This window comes from Leuciscus leuciscus (assembly GCF_965113295.1).
Source record: "Leuciscus leuciscus genome assembly, chromosome: 3".
Lineage (NCBI taxonomy): Eukaryota > Metazoa > Chordata > Actinopteri > Cypriniformes > Leuciscidae > Leuciscus > Leuciscus leuciscus.
The window spans coordinates 50,870,213-50,884,367 of NC_138727.1; the positions used below are offsets into that span (position 1 = coordinate 50,870,213).

General features: G+C 36.2%; 1 protein-coding gene and 2 long non-coding RNA genes across 5 annotated transcripts in view; all 3 read right to left on the reverse strand.

Annotated features, from left to right (window-relative positions):
- The window catches only part of LOC309494000, a 35,470-nt gene extending 32,731 nt beyond the window's left edge, over positions 1-2,739 (reverse strand). Inside the window, exon 1 of the long non-coding RNA XR_014204178.1 lies at positions 2,476-2,739. This is a non-coding gene — a long non-coding RNA (uncharacterized lncRNA). The remainder of the gene's footprint in view (positions 1-2,475) is intronic.
- The window catches only part of LOC309493664 (uncharacterized protein), a 174,188-nt gene that overhangs the window by 120,306 nt on the left and 39,727 nt on the right, over positions 1-14,155 (reverse strand). The window lies entirely within an intron of this gene.
- Positions 5,329-6,971, reverse strand: LOC309495850. The gene is made up of 5 exons (XR_014204847.1): positions 6,619-6,971; positions 6,353-6,421; positions 6,193-6,252; positions 6,012-6,109; positions 5,329-5,820 (listed from the first exon to the last, which is right to left on the reverse strand). It is a non-coding gene; the product is annotated as an uncharacterized lncRNA (long non-coding RNA).

Below are 14,155 nucleotides of genomic sequence, written 5' to 3' on the forward strand. Positions count from 1 at the left end.
CGCTGCTGGCGCGCGCCTGGCAAATCCGCCGTTACAATAGCAATCCGCTATGGAAAAAGCGCATCTGCTCTTAAAGGGAATGTGAGATGACGCTCTGATTGGTTTATTTCACGTTACGCCCAAACCACACCTATGAATAATGAAGCTACTTCAGACCAACCCATTTTAGATTTGCGCCTGGCGCAAGAGTCATTTATCCCGCCGGGAAAATAGCAACAGCGCCGAGACCCGCCCACAAAGTTACTTGCGCTTTGCGCTTTGACACTTGCGTTTCAGATCGTTAAAATAGGGCCCCAAGTGTGTCTGCGCACGAGAGAGACCGAGTGTGTCCGAGCATTAGATTAGTGGGCTAATTGGTACAAAGTAATATATAATTATTATATAACTTAGATTATAACATTAATTATTATTTAACTAAATATATAATAAAGCCACAATTGCCAAAGTGAGAATGTTTTTATTCCTGACTTTTTTTGAGTAAAACAGTGATTCCACTGTTACCACTTTATCTGTGTGTAATGTTGTAGTAGCTCAAAGTTTTTTGCTGTTTAAACTGTAAACCATTCCTTTATTACTGTGATTACCGGTGAAAATATAGCCAGGGCCCGGTTTTTCAAAAGTAATCCACTAGGATTTTGGATAACGGATTGGATCAAATCTTGAAAATGGGTTTTTCAAAAGAAAAAATGGATTACATAATCGGATTAGATCACGTAATCCAATCTTGGTTTTGATCCGGATCAAACCTTTAGTTTGGGTTTTTCAGAACTTTTTTGTAGGATCACTTTGATCCAAAAAATCTGGATTAAACTGATCCCATCAGAAGGGTGGATTCAGCGTGGATTTCATGCCCAAAATGTAATGAAAACTTAAAAAATGTATCAAATAATACTATATTTGGATCATGCAGTATCTTACAAGATATCATATTTATTCATAAGGTTTTAATTTTATTTGTTCATCCGTCAGGCTACAGTGATTAGGTAGGCTTTAACGTATTCAGCCTTTCAGTATAGGCCTACAGCAAAGTAGAAAGAGTTTGGCCTCATAAAATAATCCCCCAAACAGCTGTCAAAATTGACCAAAAACAATACATTTTATTCTGTCACTAATTGATATATATATTCATCACAATCGAAAATATTTTTGTTTTTAGAATATTTATTAGTGATGCATGGAATGATTACAGAATAACCCAAAAAAATGCAAAGAATGGAAATCACTGATTTTTGAAATCCAAAACAAATCCAAATCAGAAATAGTGTCTATTTCTGTTGTTGTTGCACGTCCCTTGTTGCACGTCCTGTTTGCTCGTTCTGGCAGAGGAACAACTGACTCTGACCAAACTGCAGCAAACCAAGGCCAGACTTAAGATCTGCCTCCTAAAGGCTACGCTCAGACAAGCTGGTCTCTCCACATCAGATGAGGAAGTCTGAAATTATTGTGGAGTACAATGTACAGTGTTTGTGTTGTAGGTCTCAGATGAGCGGACTGCTGGAAGAGGATGGGGTGGGGTTTTTCTTGTGTTTAGTTTTTTTTAAATGTGTGTGTTTTCATTTCAAATAAAATTAAACTTATATTGACCCCACACTGGCTATTCTACTTGTTGCTCTTTACATATCTATAGTTCTACATTGTGATTTCCTATCCTGTTTGAGCACTGGTTATCCAGATTTGGTGATCCTGAAAAGTTCCTATCCGGATCATTGATCCAATCCGATGTTGCTTTGAAAAACTGGCTCAAAAGTAAGCTGGATTACGTGATCACGGATCGCAAAAAAAAAGGATTACTAAATCCGGATCAATTTTATCCGGATTAAACCTTTTGAAAAACCGGGCCCTGGAAATCCAGACCTAAATCTAAAAGATTAATGGTCTGGTGTCGATCAATGAAAATCAGCCAGCTCGAGGGGCGGCACCAAGCATGCATTTGAAAATCTCACAGCACGCAATTGGATAACACTACGACCAATCACAACAATAAACCCCATACGCTTAGCTACCAGCGGAGCTAACTGGTAGATTAGACTCTTCCGGTCGGCAAAACAGCAAAAACACCCTTCTTGCAAAGGAACGATTCGAGCGCCGTCTTCTGTTCCTCTTTTGGGAAAAAGCCAAGTCTAACTCGTTCATTGTAGCGGCCAAAGCCGTTTCAAACCACTGCTATTTATCCATAGGCATCTTGCAATGTTTACTGATGACTTCGACGTCACAGCGCTGTTGTCATCTGCACTGTTAACCCTTGCTGTAAAATTCTGACAATATTATACCATTTTCCATTAAAACAGTAATATACCGTAGAAAATAAAACTAGCCTACAGGAATATACTGTGAATTAACAGTGCTCAAAATCGACACTCAGAGGCTGTTTTCCCAATCACACCCTATACCCTCATTCACTATTCCCTACATTAGTTCACTAATATAGTCCACTTGAATGAAAAGAAGTGAGTGAACTGGGACACTGATGAACACCTGATAAGCAGAATCACTGAAGGACAGAGAAACAAGAACAGAAAAAAGAGAAACACAAGAACTACAACTGACTTCCAGCCACACTGAGTGTGAAACCAGTTTACAAACCAGTTTACGATTATTTCTTTCATACATGTACAAAAGTTCTTGTTGAGAATTAACAGAGATTTAGTTATTAATAAAATTTGTTGTCACCATGATGGAGATCAGTATTTGCTTTAGTTGGTCTCTTGTCCCTGGACTTCTTACCTTTCATCTCTCTCTGGCTGCTGTAACAGTGAGTTTATAAAACACATTTGTCATGGCAAGAAAGAGTCAAGAGGAAGATGATCAGGTGTTATTATTTTTTTGTGATGATGTCACAATCATCCTGGACATGCCTGATTTTCAGATTTTTCCTGTATATAGTCATTGAAATTATAGTTATCTCATGTTTAGCATATATCTGTGAATCTACTAAATGAAATCAATATTTCTGTAATCAGGTCTTCTGAAGAATATTGTAATCATATAGTGCATTCAATTTTATTTTACTCCTGCTTGACTCAGACACACACAGATATCAACAATCAGCATATGAATCTCAACAATGGTGAAAAGTTTCATGTCGCAATGCATGCTGGGTTCCAGGATAATATAAAACTCCCAGCATGCACTGCTGCATGAATAATAATAATAATAAAAAAGAAATATTGCCACCATTGTTGAGATTCATGTGCTAAATTGTGATATCTCGGTGATTCTAAAACACAGTGTAGCTCTGTTTCTCTGGTTATGCATCATGTGTTTAAAAAAAAAGAGTCATTGTATCTTATTGCTGCGTTTTCACAGTGGTGGTAATGTAACACTTTACTTGAGGATTAAACTCTGAATAAGTGAGAATGAATTCCTTAGTGAATGAACAGGCAATATGATGATTTTGTCATCATAATCATTATAACTGCAGTCATTCATAAACTGTGTGCGCAAGTGTGACTTGCAACAACACAGCTCAAGCAGCAAAAGAAAAACTAATGTTTTAGCATCAGCATCCCAACTAAAGCAAGCACTGATCTCTATAACGGTAACTTCAAACCAAATATTTTCAATTAAACATCTCAATAACAACTTCTGTAGATGTATGACAGAAATAAAGTCATACTGGTTAATAATAAGTGTAATAATGTGTAATGGCTGGAAGTCAGTCGTAGTTATTGTGTTTCTCTATTTTCTGTTCTTGTGTTTCTCTTTTCTTCAGTGATTCTGCTTACAATCACTTACATATTCCCTTAATTATCTCACTGCATCGTTACTTTTTACTCGTAGTGTGGATTTCCCTGAGGGGTTGAAAGGGAACCCCTCTTTTTTATCTGTGTAAGATAAAAAAGACACACCCACAAAATGTATTTTAACAGTAATAAACTGTAAGTTATAAAACTGTTTTATACTGGCAACACTGTTGCCAGTAGTTTACTGTAAAATTAATTTTTTGGGTCACCATTGTGCAGAAGAGTAGAGCCTGTGCTTCAGTCCAGGAGAAGATCTGCAAACATTGATGATTTGCTGCATGTTGCTTTATTTAACAGGCGGTGACTGTGTAGTTGCTGAGCCAGTGGAAATCTTTTTATGTACAATAGTTTTTTAGTGGTCTCAAATAAAAGAAGTTCACAGTAATACTTTGCTCACATTATTAATGCATTATACATTTTAGTTAATACATTTAAATGACAGTTGGTCAATTTAAGGCAGTCGGTTTCTGCAAGTGTAATTAGTTAACTATAATTTAGTGCATTTTTACAGAAACAAACTAGATTACAGTAAAGAACTGTACAATTAACAGTATTTTACTGGCAACAGTGTTGCCAGTATTTTACTGTAAAAAAAACCGGTAAGGTCTAACAGTGTGTTTAGCTCGCCTCTGGCCCACCTATATCAGATAACCCGATGTGATTGGTGCAGCTCAGATCGAGGGGCATATTTAATGAGCTCCATTGATCGACACCAGAGTAACTCGCTGAGCAAATTTCAACTTGTGCTCTCACAAGAACTCTGGTTTACCAGGGTAGTGAAAATAGCCAATGGGCTGAAATTTTAGAAGAGCATCAATTCATGGAAAAAATATAACTTGAAATATGGGGATAAAAGGTTTCTGCCCAATGCGACAATGAGGTAGCCTACAGCTTGGCAGCACTGCATCTCCATCAATGAGAAAGTCTAGTTTATTACACTGTTAGACTTTTCAAGGGTTTTTTACAGTAACTTACTGGCAACACTGTTGCCAGTAAGTTACTGTAATTAAGAGTTACAGTACCAAACCATATTTCAGTTTTGTGTAATACAGTGCATTACTGTAAAAACGAAGCTAATCAGTACAGTGCATTACTGTAAAAAACGAAGCTAATCAGTACACTACTGTAATTATTTTTATTTGTACTAAATATAAATTAGATTTGATAATTTTGATATATGATTAATTTTATTTTTATCCTACATAAGTACTACTTTCATACAAACCAATTAGACAAAGTTATCACAAAATACCATTTTTTTATTTAAAACATTTCATATATATCACAAAATAAACATGCCAATGCTGGAAATGATGTGTGAAATTTTTACACATTAATGGGTGAGTTTAGGGATAATGTTTTTTGTGTTAATTTTAACTCATTCATTGTGTTAATGATTTTAACAAAGTAAATATGTCAGAGAGGTTAACACAAAGATGTGTAAACGTGTTAAATTAACACATTATGTGCTGTCCTTCACTGCAAACATTTTTGAAAACATACATAAAACCATAAACAAAACATTAGCATTTGACTAAAATTTGAATGTAGTCATTGGTTGTTTAGCTTATACAAGTATTATAATGAAATATCAACCATTACATTCATAAAACTGCAGAATATAAATACATTTTTAAGCATTCAAAAAGGAAATGTCCAAAACAGGACAAAACACAGTTCTTTTCACAATACATGACACATAACCCCACCTTCAAAATAATTTCACTTATTTCCAAAAATTTGTTGGATTCATGTACACTGGAGGCCAAAATAAGTATTTAAGTGTCTTAATGTTTTTGAAAGAAGTCTCTTTGATGCTCAAGAAACATTTCTTATTATTATCAATGTCTGACTGTCTACTCCATCTTTTCTACAGCATAGGAGTAAAAGTCATCATCAAAATAATCTTTAAAAAGCCAACACAATGTTTTTGTCCACCTTTGTGAATAAATGAACTTCTCCAAAGATTGGTTCCTGTTCAGAACTTGATTGACAACATCAGAGTGTTCCCTGGTCTGCATGCGTGCCCACAAACACAAATGTACTCAGTCCTTCAGAGGAGATCCCGGTTCCAACACTATATGAGAGAGAGAGAGAGAAAGAGAGAGAGAGTATTAGTGTCACATTATTTTTAACCTCCTTTTTTTGTTAATTTTTATTATTATTTTCACAAAAACTTAAGAATATATATTTGTAAACAGCTTTTGTCAATAAATAGCATACAAAAGAACTAAATAAAATTATGCCAGATTAAATTTTAATACTTACAAATCCTAAATTCTGTCCAAAAATGCTGAGATCCATAGAAAGAACGACTGAAATCGATGATTTTAGCCCATTTCAGCTTGTCTGCAGTGAAGGAGTACCTGTTTGAGACAAATACACAGTAAGATACATGCAAGAAATCACTGTGTGATGATCGTTCTCCTTCCTACAGTAGTTAACCCACCTGTGCGCTGATATTAGGACCTTCCTAGTCAGGTGGGACTGCAATGGTAGAGTCTTCTGGCTAATAAAATATCAAAATAATGCAAAAATATAAACTTAAGTTGTTTAGAATGCTAGATTTTGTATTAATGAATTAGTGAGAGTTTTACTGCAGTGCTTACCTGGATACATTTAATCTGGTGAGACTGAACAAAGACAATGGTCCATCTTCTGATTGGTTCATTTGCTGTCTAATAAAGTTAGACATAAGGCAAAGGTCACTTATTTGATATAAAGTTAGCCAATTTTATAGAGATTTTATAAGATATTGTAAGATATTGTAAGCTACTTAGTCTGCACCAGTGGCTCAAAAGCAATTTTCACATAGCGTATTGCTAATCATTTCAGCAAATTTATCTCAAAATATATCACAAATGGGCTGGCCTACCTCTGGAATCTTGCTGGAAGTCACTGGCGCGAATTGGCGCTTTGTTGCAGTTGCCTTTAAACACAAAAATGGAAGTAAATATTAAATTCCATTTAAAAAAAAAGTATAATATGGTATAGTTTGCAAACTAATGCTAAAACTATAAAGGTTCTCATCAGTAGGCCAACATTAGGCTATAAACAGAATTTCACATTAGTTTATTCACATTTATTGTTAATGTAAACGCGTTGCTCGTTGGCATATTTTAACTCGACAATTCAATAATCTAACAAAGTGTGTAAAATGAAACGTTAGCTCAGTTTACCATGGTAAAGTTCGTTACCGCCATGCTGACGACGAGTAACGTTAGGCTAACGTTAACGTTATAACATAGGCCTAGGTTAAACTGGGCACAATCCTCACAACACACACAGAATGTTTTGTTTTTTTACCTTGCTTGCTGATCTCTCTCTCTCTGTGAAGTGAATTCCGTCTCTTCCCCGGGCCAGACACGAACGTCGCGATCCAACAAAAGACAGACCCCATTACCTACACTGGATGCTCTGACGCGACACGACAAATCCCAGACAGTCAGTGTAGTGCATAGACTGTAAAAAATAGGTGTAGTGATGCGCCGCGGCCGTTATATTTCTGACGTAGTCCGATACGAGTCCAAGCGCTCGCGTTATTTCTGACAAGGGATACACAGGTATGCATTTAAAGGTCCGGTCGCTTCAATGTGTCCAATATAGACAGCCTCTGGCTATTATAGCGTTGTAGACACGCGGTGTAAGGCAAAAATTAGGAAATAAAAAGCACGATGGAATGGTGCCAGCCAGAGAGGCAGTTACGTCAAATACAGTAGTATACAGCAAATTTAAAAAATACAGTAAGTCTCTGTATGTGGTGTTAGACGTCACAGAAAATTCCCATGATGCAATGGGAATCACAGTTATTTACTGTAAAGAGAAATAGCAGTATAATACTGGGGGATTTAAAGTAAATAACTGTAGAAATTACAGAAAAGTCTAACAGTGTATGCAAAGGTTTTAAGGTTAACTGTTGTTTTATGAATTGCAACACTTGCTACAACCTGTCAAACCTAAGCCCATTTCCAATACTTTTTAACCTAAATTAATTTGTTAAAGACTACTTCTTTTTTTTTTTTTACTAAAATTGACTAAAACTTGACTAAAACCTTTTTGTGTTTTCGTCGACTAAAACTTGACTAAAACTATAAAGTTTATAAGTGACTAAAATGTGACTAAAACTAAAAAGCATTTTCGTCCAAAAAACTAAGACTAAGACTAAAACTAAAAGGGCTGCCAAAAACAACACTGTTACCATGATCTACAAATGTATGATACTATGGAAGAACAATGGTACATTTTAATGAGCAAATAAAAAACAGAAGCAATTCTGTTGCACTGTCATAATATTTAAATATTTAAAAATGAGGTTTTAACACTTTTTACCGATGTAGTTTATTTAAACATTTGCATCCCGACTTAAGCTTTTTTATGTTGCTGTCCATTTCCATGATGAGAAGAAATCAAACATTTAGTCATTTAGCAGACGCTTTTATCCAAAGCGACTACAAATTAGTACTAAATTAAGCGAGTCATCGTGAAGAGGCAAAAAGAATGCAAGAAGTGCTCAAAATACAAAGTTCAGGCATTGTTCAGAGTAGCATAAGCCAGACAAGGGAGGATTAAAGGAAAAGGGATATTTTTAAATTTTTTATGAGGTTAAGTGCTCATGGAAGAGATGAGTTTTTGGGATTCTGCATTCCGGATGAGGGTGGGGAGAGCATTCCACCAGCATGGAACCGGGAAAGAGAATGTTCTGGAGAGTGATTTTGTGGCTCTCTGTGATGGAACCACGAGAGTTGATCAGTTTATCTGAATATACGGTTTGTCACCATTGCTGAGATTCATACGCTAATTCTTGAGAAGGTTTTTTTTTTTTTTTTTTATCAGAACAGCTATTAAGAAATGTTTTTTATTTGCTTGAAAAGGTTAAAAATTTTATGCTGTACAAGGACAATGCTGCTATAATCAATAAAGTAAACCTAACTCAGAAATGATGCTCTCGATGAGTTCAGTGTTTTAGGTCAAATAATGATAATGCTAAAACACAACCAACACCATCATATCACCTTTTCTCAATATTCATCTGGTTGTTATAACTCAGTTACAGCAGACAAACTAAATCTGAAGTTAAAACTGTAAAGGTCATGACTCATGAGTGCATCTAAAGCAGACACTAATCTCCAAAATGGTGTTTCAAATTTGTGCTTTTCTCCTACAGTGATTCTGCTTGTTAACATCAGGTGTCTTCAATAATGGTAAATTATCACTCAATTAATCACTCAATTATCTCATTAACTGTAACACTGCTTCAGTGTTACTTATAACACTCTGAGTGTGGATTATATAAACACTGAGCAGAGTTAATTTAACACTGGGGATCAAACAACAATGACCACAGACTTCTGAGCAGATGTCTTCAGGTGAGATTGGGCAAATATTCCACTTGCAAAACTTTGATAATTAGTATTCTTCATTTTACAAAGTGTCCCAACTATTCTGGAAAGGGGGTTGTAGTTATTTTACTTGATAAAGTTTTAAACATGGATATTTTTCTGACACAAACGCATCGCTTCACTTCAGAAGGCCTTTATTAACCCCCGGAACTGTGGAGCACTTTTATCATGAATAGATGTGCTTTGATGGACTTCAAAATCCATTCGATGCCGTTATAAAGCTTGGAAGAGCCAGGATCACTTCAGGGTGAGTAAATCATGGGCTTATGTTCTTTTTTGGGTGAACTATCCCTTTAAGATATAATTTCTGTGAACTCTTTTGGTGTTTAACAGAGTGCTGTTAGTCACTTTTGCTACAGTTTGAGGTTGACAACATCAGTTCCCTATTGATCCTATTTGTATATTTCTTTATTATTTGAGAAGCCTAAGGGTATGAGTGCATTGTTTTTCTCTCCTGTTTATTAGTTAGATAAGGAGGCTGGGTAGGACATTGTATGTTTTGTTTCTCTTTTTTTTTGTGTGTGTGTAGGGAAGTTCCTTTTCTCGTGGGGAAGTTAGTTTCTGTTGGCTTATTGTTTTAGGCACGAGATCATCCATGAAGTTCTTGCTTCCAAACTGTTTAGTTGTTGTTTCTAATTTCTTTTTTTTTCTTTTTTTTTTTTAAGTTGTTTTGTTAAAACTACAAATATCACTATGAAAACAATCTAGAGAACAAGAGAAAAAAAAAAAAAAAAAAAAAAAATGGGGTTTGTCATTTATGTTACTCCCTAACCTAAACCAGGGACTGTTACATTCAGTGATTCTGCTGATCATGTGTTCACCAGTGTCTGAATTCACTCACTTCTTTTCATTCACTCTGTCAAGTGAGTGTGTAGGGTGTGCTTTGGAACAGCCTCTCCCTAATAGCAGATCAACATTCAATCTACATTTAATCAAGGTTCAAACTTAACATTGATTTTTCATCAGGTTTGCACCCTGAAATATTGTTATTTCAATGATGAAAAATAGATCAAGATCAACTTAAAATCGATATTTGTTCAACTTAAATTAAATTATTATTTTACATCGAATAAACAATTCTAATCAATCTTGCTTTATGTACAACAGGATTTTAATTAAATCTTAAATAAATAGAATAAATCTTACTTTATTTATATGCCGGTGAATCACGCCCACACTCTAAAAAGAGAATTGTTAAAAAAAAAACACACACAGCATGTGTTGATGGTATTTTGACACATGTTGTGTAGATTTTTAACACTCAATGAGTGTTAAAATGTAACTCTGGATAGAATAGCACTGGGTGGAGGAGAGTTTGTGTTTATGAAAAAAAGTATAGGTATATTTTGTATGGTATCCCATAAAATGCTCAAATAAATTAAACAATACATTAAAATAAATAAATCAAATCTTCATTCATAAAAACTTAAAGATTAACCAGTGTTTTATGGCAGCCAATCACATCATGCCTCTTTTTCAATGTCTTTTTCAAATGCTGCTTTCACTTGTTATTAACCCTCTGGGCGCCACGGTCGAGTTTACTCGACAAGATGCGGCACTGAATAAAACGGCCGATTTTGTCAAATAGGGTGTCAAATTTCGTTCGACCTCCCCTCCACTAGTTGGCAGACATGTCATACTTCATCCCCGACTCAAAAAAAAGTCATGCTTCTATACAAAATATTCGAGCTAGAGCGCATTGAATCAGTGCGAACAAAAGCGGAGATAGTGTGCGAGTGAGCCATTTTATCAGAGCAATATTGTCAACGTCAGCGAGTATTTGCATTAGATTATTATTATTATTATTATCTAATGGCATCAATAAAGCTTACCCGCAATGAAGTGTTGGGTCTTCTATTCGCGGACCCTGATTCTGAAGGGGAATAACGTTATCTGCCTTCAGAAAATGACGGTGATTCTGAAAGTGAAAGTATAGCCCTACACCAAGCACAAACGGTGAATCCTTTGCCCAATATAACGTTAGATGGTCCTATGCCCGATGTCAGTGGTGGGAACAATGTTTCCCGGGGTCGGAGTGTTCATCGCGAAGTTAGCAGGCATGTTAGTGTTGTGGGGAACGAGGCGGCCGCGGGAGATTTTTACCGCGCTAGCCATGGTGACCGTGTGCCTCTCCGCAATCGCGGCGACAGTATTGTGGTGGAGACTTTGTCTAATGCCACTGGGTATGTTAGACGAGGTCGAAGTATTCATAGGACAGTTAGGGGGCAACGTGGAGGCAGGGTGGGGAGTCGCAATGACAATGACAGTAGTCCGAGCTGTGCACACTCGGCGCGCGCGCGAGGCAGATCTGGCCGCGCCCGCGCTGCTGCTCGTAGCAGGAGAAGAGGCGATGTGACACGGGGCAGAGGGTCTATTATGCATAGTCTATCGCAAGACCACACCATGAAACACTACAAGAAATGTCACCTGGATGAATAGGGAGTCATTATCTCTACAGCAAAAGCCCTGCAACAATTGTTTTTGTCTGCCATTTATTACACTGTTGATTTACTATCTATTTCCCTGACCATTTAGTAGTGTACAATATGTGTTCTTTTTTGTGTGTTCATGTCCTTGTGATGTGTGCGTCTTTGTCAGCTAAAAAACAAAAAAACAACCAAATAAACACCAACAAAAAACATAAAAATTCTATAATCCAAGATGACCGCCACCATATGACGTCATAATATGCAAATTAGATGGGAAAATGTAATCCCTACATAAACTTTGGGTCATCCTTAATATTTCTCTAATTTACAGAAAGTCTCTATCTTTTATCACTTTTAAGATATAGCCTTTTGAAATTAAGATGTCAAAATCGAACGTTTTAGGAAAAAACCTCTGGCGCCTAAAGGGTTAATAACCAGATTAACTTTATTTCTGTCAGACTCTACAGAAGCTCTTATTGAGAATTAACAGTTTTTGGTGTTGACGATTCATTGAATGTTTCATTTAAAGTCACCAGAATCATGATTAGTGTCAGCTTTATTTGGGCTCTATTTTTTTTTTTTTTTTTGCTGTATCTGTGTAATATTTTGCACTTTTGAATAACTATGAGAAAAAATATATGACCAGTACAGAACATTATCATCATGCAGTTTTGCAAAGCTCAGCAAGAGCTTAATATCTAAAAGAGGGCTTTTTAAAGGTTTAGTAAGGTCAGTATATTGCAATTTGTTTTAAAATACTTTCTGCATACAGGATCTTATAGTCTACGATGTCAAACAGACATCAAGAATCAGCACATAAATCTAAACAATGGTGACAAACGAAAAGCTTCATGCCGCAATGCATGCTGGGTGCCACCATAGTACAAAACTCATCCATGGCTCCCAGCATGCATTGTGGCATGAAGCTTTTCGTTTGTCACCATTGTTGAGATTCCTGATGTCTGTGTTTGATTAGTTTCTGCTGCAGTTCAAAACTTCCTGAAAACTTTTTTTTTTTACATAAACCATTCCGCACTGCTGGACAGCATGATGTAGTTTCACAAGACCATTATAACTAACAGTACATACTTTTTTTTATTATTTTTTTTTTATGCACAGCATCCATATTCGCAAAAATTTGATTACATTAGTACTTGCTGATTATGACATCATCAAGAAACATTTTATCATATTTTATTTTGCCATAACAAATGTATTTTTTATTAAAATACAGTTACAGCAACCAGAGAAAAAAACTAAAAGAAGAGTAAAGGGTCAAGAGCTCAAATAAAGGAGCCATTAATCATGATTCTGGTGACTTCAAATAAAACATTCAATGAACCATCAAACCTCTGTTAATTCTCAATAAGAGTTTGTCTATGTAGATTCATGATGTCTAAACCATCCAGGTATTAAAATGTTCAAACAAACTCTTTATTAAACGTCACTGGACTCCATAAAAACAAGTTAACAATACGTTTCAGTTTTCATCCAAACACTCAGTTGTAAAAACACAGGAAGTAACTCTGGCAAAAACACACCGACTACAGTCACATGTGACACATATCTGACACAAGTTGTGTAACTATAACACATTAGTGTGTAAAAGGTTTCAACACACTTCTGTGTAAGAGGAATAACACATTAGTTGTGTTAAAGGTAATACAAAATGTGTAGTCCTGATAAACACAGAGATGTGTTAAGAATCAACACAGGTTGTGTGTTAAATTTGACACAACATGTGTTGTCCCTGAGCACACACACTACGTTTTAAAATCTACACAACATGTGTTGTCCCTGAGCACACACACTACATGTGTTAAAATCTACACAACATGTGTTGTCCCTGAACACACACACTACCTGTGTTAAAATCTACACTACATGTGTTAAAATCTACACAACATGTGTTGTCCCTGAACACACACACTACATGTGTTAAAATCTACACAACATGTGTTGTCCCTGAGCACACACACTACCTGTGTTAAAATCTACACTACATGTGTTAAAATCTACACAACATGTGTTGTCCCTGAACACACACACTACATGTGTTAAAATCTACACAACATGTGTTGTCCCTGAGCACACACACTACATGTGTTAAAATCTACACAACATGTGTTGTCCCTGAGCACACACACTACCTGTGTTAAAATCTACACAACATGTGTTGTCCCTGAACACACACACTACCTGTGTTAAAATCTACACTACATGTGTTAAAATCTACACAACATGTGTTGTCCCTGAGCACACACACAACATGTGTTAAAATCTACACAACATGTGTTGTCCCTGAGCACACACACTACATGTTAAAATCTACACATCATGTGTTGTCCCTGAGCACACTCACTACGTGTTAAACCAGAGCTCAGTGGCTGAACCAGAACGACACCGGTCACACTCGGGTCAATGGAAGGGTTGATGTGAGCTAACCTGCTCTTAGACCAGTCGCTCTATGAACCACCTTCCACTGTATGAGCCTGTGACGTGCACAAAGAGAGGAGTAAACACTGTTCAAAACTGCTTTCCATGTCTCCTCATTAATGTCATTACCAATGTCTTGACCAGATGA